This window comes from Sus scrofa, chromosome 17 (genome assembly GCF_000003025.6).
Source record: "Sus scrofa isolate TJ Tabasco breed Duroc chromosome 17, Sscrofa11.1, whole genome shotgun sequence".
Taxonomy (NCBI): domain Eukaryota; kingdom Metazoa; phylum Chordata; class Mammalia; order Artiodactyla; family Suidae; genus Sus; species Sus scrofa.
This window is the reverse complement of record NC_010459.5, coordinates 3,279,601-3,294,579: the sequence shown is the minus strand read 5'-3', so window position 1 is coordinate 3,294,579 and position 14,979 is coordinate 3,279,601. Positions and strand designations below refer to the sequence as shown.

The 14,979-nt window shown below is 38.0% G+C and overlaps 1 long non-coding RNA gene across 2 annotated transcripts; it reads left to right on the top strand.

Moving 5' to 3' along the window:
• Positions 473 to 4,119, top strand: LOC102159074. Of its 2 annotated transcripts, none has more exons than XR_002340038.1 (3): positions 473 to 1,536; positions 1,727 to 1,924; positions 2,834 to 4,119. It is a non-coding gene; the product is annotated as an uncharacterized LOC102159074 (long non-coding RNA). The 2 variants fall into 2 exon arrangements; XR_002340037.1 differs by having other exon boundaries at positions 2,802 to 4,119.

Sequence of the window (14,979 nt, the reverse complement as noted above, 5' to 3'; positions counted from 1 at the left end):
CGAGTCTGGTCCGGGTCCGGGGTTTATACGGACCAGCCATATGCCAAGGGGCACCTAAACTCCCGAGAGGGGGGAGGTCAGGAGGACATCTGAATGGCCACCTTCTGAGAAGGGGGCACCCTGCCTTGTCTCATCTGCGACAGGGACACATGGTGGCCATATGGGATGGGATTTAGTTTGGAGCTGGACTTCCAACTGTGATACTTAGAATAAGGAGCTTATGAGTCAGGGAGATTGTGCCCACAGACACTGGGAGGGGCACTATTTGAAACATTAAGCCAGGAAATTCTGACCTCACCAGTGCAAAAGTTATGTACTAAGTTTTTCTGGGACTCCCCCATTTGTCCCCTCTGCTGTGACACCCCTCCTTTTGATTTAAGTTGGGAGTCGCCCCCTGCGTAATACCTAGGGAACAGCTGGCACATTCAACTGTTGATACATGTTTGCATTCATACTCCAGTGATCCCAAGAATGTGGTATCAGAAAGGACAGAAGGGAGAATATGTGCAAGGAATCTTAGGATGGTTGGATGCTTTGAATTGCAGCAATCGAAACTCTGTAACTAGTTTAAGACATTTAGCCTTTATTTGCTCCAGTGACAGCAGAAGCTGCCTGGGAGTTCCGCCGTTGCTTCTAAGAGTGGAGGAGGACTTTGGGAATTGAAAGGCACAGGCTATCTGCCAAGTTGAGAGGCTGACAACCAAAAGGCAAGTGTGGGAATTTCTGGGGGCAGCTGGATTTTGCCACATCTGGATACCAGGGTTCTTACAAATTGCTAAGCCACTCTTGAGGCTATGGCAAGGTCTGGACAAACACCACTTCGGTGGGAGCCTGAATAAGAACAGGCATTCTTAAAGCTCAAAGAACTGGTCATGCAGGCTCCTGCACTAGGACTTCCTGATGTGACCAAAGACTTTAATTTGTTTGTACATGAAAAAGACGTGGCCTTGGGAGTCCTAACCCAGACTGTAGGGTCCTGGCAAGGACTGGTGGCCTACTTGTCTAGAGACTGGACTCAGTGGCCTCAGGATGGACCCCATGCAGCCGAGCTATAGCACTAATGGTAAAAAAAGCCGAAAAGATAATCTTGGGACAGAGGATTTAAGTTCCCACATTCTGTCCTGGCCTTACTCACAGGGCCGGGAGCCAAGTGGCTGTCAACACCTAGAGCCCTCCACTACCAGGGACTGTTGTGTGAAAATCCCCATGCTCAGGTGGAACCCAGCCAGGCTGTTAACCCAGCCACTTTCCTCCCAGTGGGGTTGGGCCTGACTGTGAGGAAATTTTGGAGGAAATTCATGCCAGTCTGCCCGATCTCCAGGACTCTCCACTGACTGATGCGGAGGTCTATTAACTGTTGGGGGCAAGGAAATAAAAAATAAGGAAGAAATCTTAATACTCTTGGAAGCTGTTTGGGACTCAGAACAGGTGGCAGTAATGCACAGCAGAGAACACCAGAAAGGTCAGGCAATGGAGGCAAAAGGAAACTGGATGGCTGACCAAGCAGCCAAGGAGGCAGCTACACAGGAACCACAGGTAACTAAGGTTCTTTTTTTTTTTTTAATTTTTTTTTATTTTCCCACTGTACAGCAAGGGGGTCAGGTTATCCTTACATGTATACATTACAATTACATTTTTTCCCCCACCCTTTGTTCTGTTGCAGCATGAGTATCTAGACATAGTTCTCAATGCTACTCAGCAGGATCTCCTTGTAAATCTATTCTAGGTTGTGTCTGATAAGCCCAAGCGATGCCTTCACTCCCACCACAGCCTGTATATAGTAATGAAGAGCTAGAATGGCTAAAAACTGAAGGGGGATTCCGGCAAGCTGACGGATGGTGGGTGTTACCAGATGGATGAATCTTTGTGTCCTCCTCTCTGGCATGTAAAGTAGTACAAGATTTCCATCAGTCAACCCACCTCGGTAAGACCAGGGTATATGAACTATTGCCTTATTTCCCGATTAATGGCTCTGTGTATTTAAGTTAGTCAACGATGTGTCACTTGCGCTAAGAATAATGCTGCACCAAGGACTCAATTGCCTCCTGGAATGCATGTAAAGGTACCTTCCCCTTTAAAAGCTTGGAAGTTGACTTTACTGAAGTGATGCCTTGCCAGGGTATAAATATATACTTTTTCTAATATATACCTATTTGGGGTGGGTTGAGGCCTACCCCACAAGGACTGAGAAGGCAAGGGAATTGGCTCGTTATCTACTGAGAGATATTGCGCCCCAGTTTGGACTGCCCCTCATCATTGGGTCTGACAATGGGCCGGCTTTTGTGTCCAAGATAATTCAACTGATAAGTAAGCTATTAGGTATTAAATGGAAATTACACGCGACTTATTGGAAATTACACAGCTCCAGACAGTTAAAAGAATGAACAGGACTCTTAAAGCAACATTGACTAAATTAACACAAGGGACAGGACTGAGCTGGATAGATCTTCTACCAATAACACTCATGAAAATCAGGATGACACCCCGATTGTCTGGCTATTCCCCTTATGAGATTCTGTTTGGGCACCCTTCCCTTTTAATAAAATGGTTGAAAGGAGACCCCTTGGTTCTAAGGAATTAGGTATGTCACAGCAGATGGAACAGTTGGGAAAGGTAATGAAAAAAAAAAAAAAAAATAACCAGGTTTATCCAGGAAAGAATCCCTATCCCGCTGGGAGTGGAGGTTCACTGATATAAACCAGGGGATATGGTGTGGGTAAAAGATTGGAAAAGTAAAATTCTTCAACCTATCTGGGCCTGTCCATACTCTGTGGTACTAAACACCCCTAACTGCTATTAAGGCCGCAGGTATTCTTCCTTGAATTCATCACAGTAGGGTGAAGATTGCTGCAGACAAAACCACCTCCTGAAAAGTAGAAAAGGACACAGACCGGCCACTGAAACTCTCCCTTAAGAAACAAGAAGGAAAATGACTTCAGCTCAGAGCGTTCTGCGACTGCTGGAGACAACCCTGCTGCTACTAGGACATCTATAGACCAGGTGGAGATCCAGGACAATGTCTTTATATCACAGGCACAATTCTATGTGAACTTTCACAACCAATCCAGCTGGGTATGTGGAGCCCTGCCAATGTCTGTAATGGATGAAGACCCTGGTAGATATCACCTTTCCACCAGGGTGATTTGGCTAATTTATGTGACTTTTATATCTGTTTTTCAATGGTATGATTACTTGGCAGCCGTATTTGTTCCATCACTAGAAATGACAGATATCATGATGAGGGTGGAAGCTTTAACTTTACCAAACAGGCTTTATTAAATGAGATGAAAACTATAAACGCACTAAATACTAAACAAATACTGATGGGAAAGGCTGTCATTCAGGTAGAATGGCATTAGCCATCCTAACAGCTGCCCAAGGAGGGACATGTGCTATCATAAAAGTAGAGTGTTGTGCATATATTCCTGATCTCTCTGGTAATCTGATAATGTAACTGCTGCATTAGATGATATGAGGCATCAGGTTAGAGCAATGTCTGATGATAATCTTCTTTTTTGGACTTCTGTTTTGTCTTGGTTAAAAGGGGACTGGTGGAAAATGTAATACTAATCATAGTTATTATACTGCTATTGCTAATCTTTGGACCTTGAATTTTCAATTGTGTTACTCAGCTTGTTGCATCCCATTTAGGAACCATGTTCCAAGCCCACACCCCTTGAGTATACAGTATTTGCCAATGACTGATGCACATCAGAAAGGATGAGCATCAGGAGGGGGGAATGTAGGGATGTGGAAAAAGGGAATAAGGAGCTTGGCAAGAGTGAAGCCATCTCGCTGCCACCATCTATCTTGGTCAACTTAAGGTGACTCATATGAGGGCTCTGAGAAAAACAAAGTCATTAGGACTTGGAAAATGCCAGGCCCTGATTGTTCTAAAGAAATTCAATAATAGCTAGATTGTGCTTGAGGTTAATCATTAAAGTAACAATATGAGGCATTCTTTACATCTATACACTTTTCTGTACCCTGCATGTAACTAAAGATTAATGTAGCATGTTAGATATGTAAGCAAGGACCCCCAACTTTTGGTTCAGGGTCCATGATTGGGACGTGATTCCCCGTGGACCTGCTGGCATAATAAAGCTATTCTCCATCTTCCTCAAGTGTCCTCTGCGGTGATTTCTGGGAATTCTACGACATGTCTATACTGGATATCCCCAGTGTGCATGTGTACCAGCAACATGATTTTTCTAATGTGTCACTCCTTAAAATGTTGCAAGCACAAGAAAAAGAGAAAGCGAGGAACAGAAATAGAAAAATAGTAAGTGAGAAGGCAACTTCCAACAAATATTAAATTATGACCATACAGAGCTAATTGTCTCCTCACTTGCAAGGAGAGGAGACCAAGTATAGATGCAGGAAAAGCCATTTTGACACACGTTCACAAAAGAAAGAAAGAGCGCTTGACAATTTTATTGAATCATTCAATTTAAAAGCTAGGGCTTATTGAATCCTAAAGTGTAGAAATGAAATGAAAGAAGAGTTCTCTACAGTGAATAAAGTAATCTCTTTTTTGTGAACAAGACAATCTTCCCATGAGTGTTTCTTCCTCTTTTGTTCTAAAGGAGCTATTGAATGAACATCCTGCTAACATGAAAAGTTCCCCCAGCAGTCGTCGCAATTTCACACTGTCACTGGGAGATTTCACCAGTCAGAGGGTATGTATACTTTACATTTAGAAAACAGGAAGGAAAAGGGATTTGGTATGAAAAAGTTGCAATTTTAGATTAAGATGGCCCCACGAGACTCCAGTGGTCAGTAATGTTGATATTTATGCAACCTTGTATCTCTGGAACTTGCCATGATTAGGAACCTGACAAAACCCCCTGACCCTGGGCAGATGAAACTAAATAAATTATTTCTCACAAGACCGAAGGTAGACTCCTTACAAGTCTTTGAAGTGGTGACCTAAAGGATTTTTACTCCTGATGATGTCTCCTGAACTCCGGCCTTAGCAGTGGCTCAAAGATGGACTTAGCAGTTCTATGTCCATCCCTTCCTTGTAGACCTTTCTTCATATAGACTAAACAAGCAGATCACAGAAGTGGGTAAAAGGCCAGAAAAAAATTCACCAAGAAATAGCATAAATCTGATCCTATGATCAAAAAGTCCCAAGGGAACTTGTTCTTAAAGAAATAAATACAACAAGCTCATGCCGAAGAATGATGATGAAATATTAGTCAGAGGAACCTCCCACGTGCGATCAGGAGAACACTGTGAACACTTGCACAGATAGAGATTTCTAGGTGGCTCAAATGTGCATCTCATTAGTGAGTCTGGTGTCCTGGTCCAACAGTTAGGTTCTTGGCTGAACCTTGGTGGCACCTGAAAGTCTGTTAACATCCTCCAGCCAAGGAATACACCACAAGTGGAGCCGCTGGAGTTTATTGGCTCATTGCTCACCATGGGGACTGTGGGTTCTTTCAGTAGGAGGATGTTAGAAGAAACCTTCTATAGGATTTCAGCTTGTTTTTAATCTTTTTAGAAATATTAAAAAAAATACATGTTTTTTTTTTTTTTTTTTTTCTCCAGATTGGAGGCTGTCAGAAACAGGGAAAATTTCATGGTAAGGTATCCTAGGGTAGAGGAGCAAAGTAGAGGCAACGATAAAATTGATAGAAAAAGGATCTGTCATTTATTAGTGGAAAGTGGCAATTTTTGTGTTTTGTACGTGGTCTGTGTTCTATGTTCTGATGAGACTATGCAAGAGACTCATTTTTGTCTTGCTCTCTCTCAGTCACAAAAGTGGCACTGTTCCATCTTGATGTGTTCTGTGAGAGGTTGTATATTCAACAGAGGAAAACTAAGGCCCGTGAGAGCCAGAGGAATCCAAGCTGACTGGAGTGAGGAACTAGTTTGTTCCTTCTCCTTGTGGGCAAAATTATCCTAATTTTTTTTTTCTTTTTCTTTTTTCTTTTTTTTTTTTAGGGCTACACATTTTTTTCCTGGCATATGGAAGTTCCAAGGCTAGGGTTCGAATGGAAGCTGCAGCTGCCAGCCTACAGCAGAGCCACAGCAATGCCAGATCCAAGCCGTAGTTTGTGGGAATGCTGGATCCTTAACCTACTAAGCAAGGCCAAGGATCGAACCCTCATCCTCATGGACACTATGTGGGGTTCTTGACCTACTGAGCCACAACAGGAACTCCTATCTTAATTTCTTAATCCAAAAAATTAGAGGATTTTTGTGAGGCTAAATTAAACAATAAGGTAATTATTTCAATGTTCAGAATATATAAATTCTTAATAGACATTTCCTAGTGTCATGATTATATTTTACCATTACCTTGAAAGTATGTTTCCCTCCTCCTGAAAAGTAAACAATCTGAGGACAAGGACTGTGTTTTATTTCCTCTGTACTCCCTGCACCAATTATAGTAGAGTGATTGGGATCACGGATGCTGAAGCCAAACTCCTCCCTTTACTTCTTAATTAGCTGTGCGACTTTAAGCAGATAACATAACCTGTCTGTGTCTCAGTTTCTTCATTGGTAAAATTGGATAAGAATGGCACAGTGAAGATGAAGGAAGTGAATGCATGCCATGTATTTAGAAGAATACCTAACACATTGTAAATGCTATATGTTATCTCCACTGTGCTCCTAGTTGCTCAGTAAATATTTAACTGAATGCAGACATGAACTCTCTACTCACCTACACATTTGTAGGCATAGTCCTTATCTAAGAGACATGCTTAATGGCATGTTTCCATTGGAGGGATGAGCCTATAAGTGACATGTCAAAACATCCTTCTAGCTACCTTGTGGAGAAGATACTACCAAGGAACAAGGATATGAACAGATGTCAGCCCCACATTCCTAATACTGTATGTGATATGATACAGGAGCATGAAAATCTTTTTCCCAAGAACTGTTATGTAGATGCCTCTATGTGCTACATAGAGGAAAGTGTGAAGTGAAAATGCCTAGAATTACAAGAAACAGTTTGAAAACCAGTGATTGGAAACATTGAGCATTAACATTTAATCCTAGCAGCCTTTTCTCATTTTCCAAAACATATGCATTTGTTAGAGAGTACATCTAAGTAATTTTAGTATTTTTCAAAAAATTGGCTCTTGAAAACAAGTTTTCATTGATGAATATTTCTTGGAAATATTCTAGAATAAAAATGATTTTTATGTGATGATAAATCACACACAATTATTTTTTAATTTTCTTTCATTTTTGGCCACCCTGTGGCATATGGAGTTCTCAGGCCAGGGATAGAATCTGAGCTAGATTTGCAACCTACAGCAGAGCCATGGCAAAGCCGGATCCTTATCTTATTGAGCTGGGCTGGGGATTGAACCCACATCCCTGCCACTGCAGAGACACCATTGATTCTGTTGTGCCGTAGTGGAAACTCCTACACAATTATTTTTAAAATGTGTCTTAGTAACTGAAATCTTAAAGTACTATGTCTATATAATCAATAGGAATTAGACTATTTTTATAGGTGTTGTTAAACTTCACCATAGTACTATTTTCCATAATATTAAAATAAAATATTCCCTTTTTTCATAAACTTCAGTGGCATTTATAAAAATGCTTTGCATATGATCTTTTCATTATTGTTTGATTTCTGCCCTAGAGTATCTATCAAAGTCAATGTAAATTTATATTTCAAACACAATATTTAGGATTAGTCTAGGAAAGAGATACACCAAATAGAATTACAGTGCTAAAGAGCATGCACCCATACAATGACATTTTAGAACCTCTGTTTGTATTTGGAATGTTTTCAGAAACATCCCCAAGCACATGATTTGATTATGTTGAACATTTGGTTATATCGAACAGCATGTCACTTATTTATTCAGTATGTTTCATGTATCTGGAGAGGCCAGTAGAGCACATGGCAGGGCTAAGAAATATCGTTTCAAAGAACTGTGCATTGGTTAGAAACTGGGGGGAGGGGGCACTGTGGGAACCAGCAGGGAGGGCATTATTGTCTTAAATCCTTGTACATCAGATGCTCTGAGTGTTTTTGAGCAGAGTGCTTCTAGAGTATTCTAGACTCACTAAGAAAATTCAATTTATCTTAATGAAATTACATAGAAGGAAAACAGGGATACAGATAAATAATTGAAGCTATTTAATTCATGCAATCTGCAGCAATTTTTTTAAATAGAGAAAAGAATCTAAGAAGGTCACAGGAGTGTATAGAGAGTATCTCAGAAATTCTGAAATAATTGAAGAAGTATTCTACAGAGCCAGGAAAACATTGGAAAGGAAATTCTAAAGCCAGGTGAGCAGAAGAGATAATTTCACCATCCTTATTATGCCAAACAAATTGTCTGAGCTTGGACAGATGTGAGTTTGCTGCAGAATACTTAACAGTCTTATTTTGATTTGTGGTTCTTTTGGTTTAAAAATGCTGTAATTTGTCAGGATACAAGTGGCCAATTTAACTTGTTTTTCCTTCTTTTCAATTATCTTTTCTTCTGAAATATATATAAAAGGTTAAATGGAACTTTAAAATGTAATGAGTAAACTATATACTGAATCTTCAGGTACATGGCTTTCTTCCTAATTTATTTCCTAAACTCACCAAATAAGATAACTTATATGCTTGTATTCATATGCCAATAATTTATTTCACTGAATAAATGTTCATTTTAACCTTATCATTCTCAAGGAAAAAAATGATGAGTAGTTTTTTTTTAAACACCAAAAATGCTGAGCTAAGTACAATTTTTTTCTTATTAACAAAAGTATTTAACTGAAATTGCAATCAGTCATTAAGTTTATTGGTAGAATATTATGGCATACTGAAAAATTGAGTCTGTTTCCTGCAAGAGTTCATAATATATTCTAGAGGCAAAATTTATTAAGAAATATGTCAAAGAATATGTCTCTGGACTAAAACCAGGACTTACCAAGAATCTCAAAGTATAAGTACCCTAATTTGTTAGTTAATGCATTTTAATCTACATTGTTTTATTACTAAAAATCATTTTACTCATTAAAATTATATGTACATGAATATAGGGTAGGATGAGAGGAATGCATATAGAGCTTTTAAAGAATGAGATAAAAAGCATTTTAAGTCAAGGATTTGTTTTGTCTAATGATATTGAAGTTTTTCCTCTGGGAAGCACTTAGTAATTGCATACAGTGCCTTTCCAACTGAGAATAAATCAAGCTTCATAAGCATTCAAACTTCACATAGAAAGGGGTTAATAATGTGTGAATTAACAATTTAAAATCATCAAGAAATGTATTTTCTCCATTACGACGTGAAACAGTTGATATCAATATGTAAATTACAGTAAATTTCTAGTGACCTGGCATGAGTGAAATGGAGAATCCATCAGATTCAAATTAATTTTTAAATGTTTCGTACACTTTACTTATGAATTCATACAGCTAAAATTTCTAATTTGATAAAAAATACACTTGATATTTCAATTATATCAAACATCACTTAATAGTTATGATCAAGAAGACTCTTCAACATGAAATCATGGTTTACCATTGTTATCAATATTTTATCTTTCCTCCTAATCCCTGCTGTGTGCTCTGTTTTCCTTGATATTACTCCATTCTCACCCATCACTCAGGCTTTAAACCCTAGCACTGGTCCTTTTCATTTTATACATGGATTCCTAAGATAAGATTTATACCAGTTTCAAGGCCACTGCTTGTTGACATAAATAAAATTTAGTTTTAAAAATAGTAATGAAAGGCATATAACATTGTAAGTCAATATTCCAGAGAAAAATCATCATTTGAAAAGATACATGCACCCCAATGTTCATTTCAGCACTATTCACAATAGCCAAGACATGGAAGCAAACTAAATGTCCATCAAAAGATGAAGGGATTAAGAAGATGTGGCACATATGTACAGTGGACTATTACTCAACCATAAAAAATAACGAAATAATGCCATTTGCAGCAACATAGATGGACATAAGAGACTATCACACCGAGTGAAGTAAGTCAGGCAAAGACAAATATATAAGATCTAATGTGGAACCTAATAAAAATGATACAAAAGAACTTATTCACAAAACAGAAATAGACTCAAAGATTTCAAAACAAAACTTGTGATTATTAAAGAGGAAATACAGGGGAGAGATAAATTGGGAGGTCGGGATTGGCATATATACACTACTACATACAAAATCGATAAGTAACAAGGTCCTACTGCATAGAACAGGGAAATATATTCAATACTCTATGATAGCCTATATGGGGAAATAATCTTAAAAAGAATAGATATATATATGTGTATACATGCACACACACACAGACACACATATGCACACACCTATGTATGTATAACATTCACTTCATTGTATACCTGAAATTAACACAACATTGTAAGTCAATATTCCAATAAAATTTATTTAAAAATTATAAAATAATAGAGCATTCAAAAAATAAAAATAGTAATGAAAAGAGTGGCATTGCTTTACATTTTAGCAATCTTCTTAATTTCTGGCTTAATAGAAGACAGCTCTATTTTTATACTGTTTCTACATTTAGTCTGTTGTGATAGCACGCATCATAGAACTTCTGGAAAACTCCAACGTATACTCATGAGAGAATGATAGTGAAAAGAGTTTTGCCATAGATTAGCCATAGGTTTGGGTATCTAAAAATGGGTCCTTCATTAGGTTTGTCTATATCTATACCTATTTTTGAAACATTAAAAGAAGCAAGTAAGTCACATATGGTCACAATGATTTAAACAAAGATTACCATCTTTATTTGTGGCTTTAAGCCTCAAATAAAATTCTTCCCAATACTAATACTGGGCATCACCTATACAAAGTCTATTTTTAATTTAAGGAAAAAATACTTTGCTGTTTAACCAAAAGCCATTGAGTTTACATAAATTTAAGGCATTATTTTTGCTATAAGCCCATAGCATATTCCAAATTCAAAGGTAAATGATCTTAGGAATTAAGTCCCAACTAATTCCTTTCCATAAGATATGGTAACTGAAAATTAAGTCTATTAATTATCCCAACTGTTCATTATTATTATGGCTGGATAGTTGTACATTTATTGAAAGCAATTATTTATGGTAAATAGGCTTCCTATTTAAAAAATACTCATTAACTCTTGTTTAATATTTCTATTTTCAGGAAGATAAAACTAAGTATGTGGTATCATCACAGCAGTTAACATAGGCAAAAACAGTGTTTATTGAAGTATTAGAATTACAAGTTGGTTTACTCCTCTACTAGGAAATAAACTTAGGAAAAAAAACAGCTTTTTAAAGTCAGTTATTTGGGGAGCAAAATATTTGAGGAGTTGGAAATTCATTTATTATTTAATCAACAATCATTTAGCATGCTACTCTAAGGAACATGACACATTGATGCGTGATCTTAAAATTTTAAATAAATAAGTTAAGTCTTGGCTGTCAAAAGGCTTACATATTTTTTGGAAGACAAAATAAACACTCCTGAATCTTATGTAAGGAGTAAAAAGTAATACAAATGATACCGCTGAATATATATAGCATAGTAGGAAAGGATAAATATGTGCTTTATTATAGCACACCTTTATCAGAGGACACCCAGTCAACTCTGTGCGCCACTCGCTTTCTTTGCACCTGCCCCCTGCTTAGTCAGACATGCATTTTGTGATGACTTCGTCCAGGCTTTACACAGATACGTTGGGCAATGTCTCAACTCAGACTGTCCCACTTATTTCTCACTTCCTCCCTTCAGAGCTTCCCTGATACTATGGTAGAGATACCATGGTTGAGGGGGATTAATACCATGGAGGAACCCTTGATAATTGGGAAATTAGAACCAATGGACAGATGGTTCCATATTTCATCACCCTGGCAGATAGTTCTGCATCTTTCATGAAAGTCACAAGGACTGAGGTTTGAGCATTGGCCTCCTTGGGTGATGCATCTTTGTATTGGTTTTTTTTTTTTACCCTTTCCCTTTCCACGTCCACTGGCTCTCTCTCCCGCTACCCGAAATCATTTTTCCCAAATAAACTCCTTGCACATAAGCCCTGAAAGAGGGCATTTGCATGGACAAGCTGGAGGACCTTAAGCCATCAGAACCATTGAGGTTGGCAGATGTAATCCTCTTGCTACAGGAAAGCAGCCTCCCTTTACCTGGAGACATTGCAATACTGTGCCTAAAGCCAGAACTTCATAAGATGATGCTTTCTTCCTCACTAACTCTAGTCCTGTATCCTGGATCAGATCTAGGCATAACCGGAATAGTGAACAGCCACTGTCTGGGGAGGAAAGAGCTTGCACACCAAAAGTATTTGCAATCTGGTCAGCACCTAGCCAGGAATAAGTGGAACATGTGGAAGTGGAGCTTGAGAATGTTGGCTCAAGGGGACTAGAAGAAAAGTCTTGATAATCGAGTATTTATTGATTTAGGGACTCTTACTCATGACTGGGGGTGCATTGTCTCCATAAAGTCACCTGGAACTGGTCCAAAAACTGATGAAACATGTCTTTGAAGCGTGGGTACAACGATGGTCTTCAGTTAATGAGGTGGGGATTCCAGAAGGCCTTTGCATGGTATTGAGAAAAGAATCAAGAGGCGAGGGAGGTGGGAATATGGAACATATTTCTCACTTCCTGCCCCAGGGGCATGGGTTACCTTCCAGACTAGCTAGTCATTCAACTACGCAGAACCGGAAGGTACAGGGGAATTAAAGCCCTGGATTAGCCTTGACCAATGGAGGAAGAGATCAATGAGAAATGGGAGTCAACAGCCAAAACGGGACATCATTTTTGTTTGTTTGTTTTGTTTTATGGCTGCATTCATGGCATATGGAATGTCCCTGGCCAGGGACTGATTCTGGGCCACAAGCAGCTATGTCCTCCATCATAGCTATGGCAATGCCAGATCCTTTAACCCACTGGAACAGGCCAGGGATTGAACCTGTGCCTCTGCAACAACCGGAGCTGCTGCAATGAGTCTTAACACACTGCCTCATGGTAGGAACTCCCGGGGGGGGGTGCATCATTTTTTGAGACACATTTATTAAGTACCTCAGCGGGCCAATGGGATGACGTGCCAGTCTCAAGAGTTGAGGACAACTGGATAACAAAATCTTTTTTTTTTTTTTTTTAGGAACGTTCTGTTCTTTTTTTTTTTTTAATTATTTCTTCTATTATAGTTGATTTGGATAACACATTCTTATAAAGACTTTCTCTTCTCTGTTTAAATCCCACTGCCCCTTACTCCTTTCCTATGATTAATTCCCAAATAAATTACCTGCACAAAGCCTCAGCTTCAGATTCTGCTTTGGCAATCACTTTCATCATTTTATTGGAAATATTGGTCTCTTTTTTTTTTTCTTTCCCAACAAGACTATAAGAACAGGAATTCTCACTTATTCATTTCTATATCTCCAAGGCTGAGTGCATAGTAAAACCTTAAAAAAAATAAATGATAGCATTTGTGGACAATTTCCTGTGAGTAGACGCAAGGGCAGCTTGCAGGCTAGAATTAAATAGGTAGAGAGAAATGTGAATGCATGAAAAATCTTGTCTAGTGATAAACCCATGAATCTTCTCTTTTATTTATATATCTCTATATTTCCAGGTACTTGCAATAAAAATTTTGTTTGTTATCATGTAATGCAGAAGTTTCGTTCACTACAGAGGAAGGGATGTTTCATGCATCTTAAAGGACTATTTGATTTCATAGAAGTACAGGTCGATATCATTTAAATAACAAGTAGCTGAGAGTATCTAGTTTTTAGAACCGTGCCAGGCACTAGACCAAGTGGTTAGCATGAATTATCTCATTGACAAATGAGGAAGTGAAGGCTGTCAGAGGTTTAATATCTTACTCAAGGTCATAATGTGATTAAATGGTACAGCTGGAAGTAAAATCCAGTTTTACTCTAGCAGTAATCTCAGTCTTCCTGATGTTAAAGATATTTAAACATGTCTATCTACTTACAAAATCAGGAATCCTTATTGACAGAGATCACACGTCAATACTTTTTTTTCCTCTGTGTTTCCATGGTCCCTTTTCAAAAGAGAATGTTTGTTGAATTTGAATTCAAGTAAAATGTGATTAACAAAGATATCACATGATTAAAGAAGAATTTGGAGATGAAAGGTTAGCAGGATGAGGAGGTAAAGTGGAACTTAAAAATTTCAGAATATGTCTGAATCCAGTTAGGTATACCAGGGGCATAGACTCTCCAAAATCTTTTATCCAGAGATACCTCCAGTTTTTCCTTCTACATCTTTTGAGAGTATACGGGCTATAACCACATACCAAGATAACCAAGATTATCATTCCATACTGAACGGGCTAGTAAATGAACTAGAGCACTTTTATGCATAAAAATATTTAAAAATAGAATAAGCATCCACTTGCCTTTGACAATAGATGTAGAACTTTTTAAATCTATAAGACCACTGAGTCTATTGCAACTTCACAGTGCTATAATTTATGGGTTATAAACTAGTTGAAAGCCTATGTAGCAATAGCATAGGAATGAACTATGAAAAATGCTGATTATATAAAATATGCTTCTAGGATTAGTATCAAAAGATATTAATGTCTTTACAGTCTTCAGTAAGTTTCAATTAGAGCTTTATCTCCAGAAAAGTTTAAAACTATCTTAAAATTAGCCAAATAAGAGAATAAAATGCAATCATTACTCTCATGATCATGACTCCTCCATCATGCTTCAACAGTTTAATTAAAAGATGGGTGATAAATCTTATTTCAGCAGATGTGTATATGAGAGTGAGTAGGAAGCGAAGTCAATGAGCCAAAATACAGGATGACACAACATTGTTGTAATAACATTTTGTTGTATAAGCAAATGCTATTTTGTGACTTATTTGCATACAGAGATTTCATTTATTGATTCAATTGTAATGCCATGGGCATAGTTCAATAAACATTTTCAAATAGAGACGAGAGAACAATATAATTTAGATTGATTCTATTTTTAAGTGGAATTATTTCTTCATATTTAGATGCAAATTTGAGC